The sequence below is a fragment of the Elephantulus edwardii genome, unplaced genomic scaffold (genome assembly GCF_000299155.1).
Source record: "Elephantulus edwardii isolate Elephantulus edwardi_28Jun2011 unplaced genomic scaffold, EleEdw1.0 scaffold00178, whole genome shotgun sequence".
NCBI lineage: Eukaryota > Metazoa > Chordata > Mammalia > Macroscelidea > Macroscelididae > Elephantulus > Elephantulus edwardii.
In genome coordinates this window covers 1,657,612-1,660,978 of record NW_006399928.1, presented here as the reverse complement: position 1 = coordinate 1,660,978, position 3,367 = coordinate 1,657,612, and the positions used below count along the sequence as shown (strand labels likewise).

The 3,367-nt window shown below is 47.5% G+C and overlaps 1 pseudogene; it reads left to right on the top strand.

The window, feature by feature from the left end:
• The first annotated feature begins 2,698 nt into the window (after positions 1 to 2,698).
• On the top strand, positions 2,699 to 3,115 carry LOC102864926 (annotated as a pseudogene).
• The last annotated feature ends 252 nt before the right edge of the window (positions 3,116 to 3,367 follow it).

Here is a 3,367-nt window from a genome sequence, read left to right as displayed (position 1 = left end):
TATGAGTCATATTAAACTCAGAGGCACCTAACAACAACTGATGATTAGTGGTAAAGTAGAAGGTGAGTGAAAAAGAGGAAGACCCTTACTAAAACAGATTGACATAGTGAATGAAACAGTCTGCTTAAAGCACAGCAGTCATTGTGAGGATGGCACAGGATTGGGTAGAGTTTTGTTATGATGTATATATGGTCACTATGAGCTGGTTCTGATTTTACAACACCTAACAACAAATTGTGGCTAACTTTGAGAAAAATGGGAATCCCAGAACACCTGATTGTGCTCATGTGAATCCTATACTTGGACCAGGAAGCAGTTGTCAGAACAGAGCAAGGAAACATTGCATGTTTCAAAATCAGGAAAGAAGTGTGTATAGGAATGTATCTTGTCTCCACACATTTTCAATTGATATGCGGAACAGATCATTCGGGAAACCGGACTTTATGAGGCGGAATGTGGCATCAGGCTTGGAGAAAGGTTCATCAACAACCTGCATTATGCAGATGATACAACTTTGCTTGCTGAAACTGAGGAAGACATGAAATATTTGCTGCAGAAGGTCAAGGACTGTAGTTTGCAATATGGATTGAAGCTAAATATCAAGAAAACAAACATTCTCACTACTAGGCCAATTACCATGGTAGGTGGAGAAGAGATTGAGATTGTTAACAGTGTCAGCTTGCTCGGCTCTACAATCAACATTCGTGGCATCAGGAGTCATGAAACCAGAAGATTAATTGCATTAGGAAAATCTGCTGTCAGGGATATTTCCAGAGTGCTGAAGAGTAAGGATGTCAGTCTAAAGACTAAGGTGTGCCTGATCCAGACCCTGGTCTTCACAATTATTTGTTATGCATCAGACAGCTGTACAGTAATCAAAGATGACTGAAGAATTGATGCCTTTTGAGTTGTGGTGTTGGACAAGAGTATTGAACATACCATGAATTGCCTAGAGAACAGTCTGTCCTGGAGCTGGGGAAACCAAGTTGCTCATTTAAGGCAAGGATTTTGAGGCTGTCTTTATACTTTTGGCAGGTTGCCAGGAGGGACCAGTTCTTGGAGGAGGACACCATGCATGGAAGGGTGGAGAGACAGATGAGATGAATTTGACATAGTAACAGGGATAATGAAGGTAGATGCATCAGAGACAGTGAGATTGTACCAGGATAGAACAGGGTTTGGTGCACAGGGTCTCTATGAGTGTCTGTCTCTATGAGTCATGTAGTTGAATGGAAGGCACATAGCAACAACAGCAAATTGATTTCACCTTCATGAGACAACAGGTCAACTTCTTCCTCCTTTGAATTGAACCCTCAAACTCAGTCCAGGAGAGGTTGCCTGAGTTACCTCATTCGCACTCACTCTGGCTTCCACGTTCATGAGTCTGTTTTTCTTCTGACATAACACTAGATCTAAACACAGTAGGCATGGTTTCATGCCAAACTCTGAACTGCTTTTATTAATTTAAACCTTTGTTAAATGCTTTAAAGTTTGAAAGTAACAAATTCCGAATGATGTTATTAACAACTGAAATTAATTGTAGTATTTTACTCTACCGAACCCCGTATTTCCCCACGCCCACAAAAAAAAAAAAAAAAGGAAAGCAAAAACCATATTCTGAGTTATGGCGATCTTTCATAGTATCTCCAAGGCTATGAATATTAATGAGAAGAAACTTGTCATCTTTCTTCCGAGGGGCTGTTTGGTTCAAACTGCTGGTCATTCTGTTAGCCGTCTAGCATTTAACCTTCCATCAGGGCTTCTTCTCATTGCCAGTGAATAAGCTGGCCCTCCAATGGGTTTCTGAGGATGCAAATAAAAGGAGATGAGATTGTTAATTTTCCTTCTTGGGAGCTACTGGTGGATTCGAACATGGCTTTTGAGGTAGCAGCGAAAGGTCCTACAGGCCGTGTCACCAAAGCTCCCTTCAAGGCTTCATCTTGTTGTTAGGTGCCCTCAAGTCGAGTATGACTCATAGCGGCCCTATGAACAAGAGTTCTGAACCCTGTCCTATCCTGTGCCATTTTCACACTTCCTGACACGCTAGAGCCCATTGCGGAAGTCATCGTGTCAATCAACCTGGTTGAGAGTCTTCCTCTCCTTCGCCTACCCCCCACTCTTCCAAGCACCAAGTCAGTCCCTCTCCAATGAATAGCCCCTCCAAGCAACACGCCCGAAGTATGTGACGCTTTCTTACCCTCTCATTCCTTCCTTCTCCTATGTACAGGCGCTAAAGGGTTAAATAGGGGTGGAGTCTAGAGATGAAGGACAGCAACAGCCACCTACTGGTACCCTGAAAGCGGGAAGAGCAGGGTGGGGCTGTCAGGCAGAGGCGAACCCACACGCCCTGCCCCTTGGTTTCAGGCTCCGATGGAACGATAGGGGGTGGGACATCGAGGCTTGACTGGCCTTGTGATTGGGCATTCCTATAGCCTCTTGAAGGATGAGGCCGAGTGAGCCCGGCCTCCTCCCTCACTCTTTAGGCGGGCTGAGCCACATCTCTTTCCCACCCTTCCCTCCTCCCTTTCCTATCCCTTGGAGTGGAGCTGCACATGCGGCTGCTCCTTGCTCTATCCCGCCCAGCCACCATCACACAGGAACAGGTCTAATGGCAGGACATTAGCCACTTTTCAGGGTTGTTAACGGCTGAGGCAGAAGCGAGGGCTTCGGAGTCTCAGAGAGTGTGTCTCCCGAGGCCATGGGCTACCCAGAGGTAGAGCACAGGGAACCGCCGCGTGAGCGGGGAAGCTAGGGCTGTGGCTGTCGTGGGCCCCCTGCCCGAGCAAGTGAAGGGAACAGCTGCCGACTCTTCCTGAGTTTCTTTGGTTTCTCTCTGGCCCTCCACCTGCTGACTTTGTGCTGTTACTTAGAATTGCGCTCGGAGTTGCGGCGGGAAAGGGGAACCGAGTCTCGCCTAGGCGGCCCTGGCACTTCTGGCATCCTGAGCAGACCTAATGGTCTCGACTCTGAAGGTCCCGTCATCCACCACCTCGGGCATCCGTCTCCTCAGCAGCAACCACTGGAACCCAGAGAAACCACACTACCCCCCAGGTCTCAGGACGGGCACCAGGTGAGTCACCTAGTAGGTGCAGCGGCGGCAGAGGGCCCCTTATAGGTAGGGCGGGAGCCCTCTACCACAGGGCCTTGAAAAGAATTTGTCTCATTTAGCGGAGTTAGAGGGCAGATGGAGAGGGGGAGGGTCCGTGAGGAAAAGGATTGCCCCAGGGCAGGTTCTTCTGGGTCCCTGATTCAGCTAAGTCAAACTCTCTTTAGATCCCTTGAAATAACAACTCTGGTCAATGCCGCTACGTACTGCTAATCTCTCCCAAGGGCTACCCTTAGAGAAAGTTGACAATATCTCAACTTC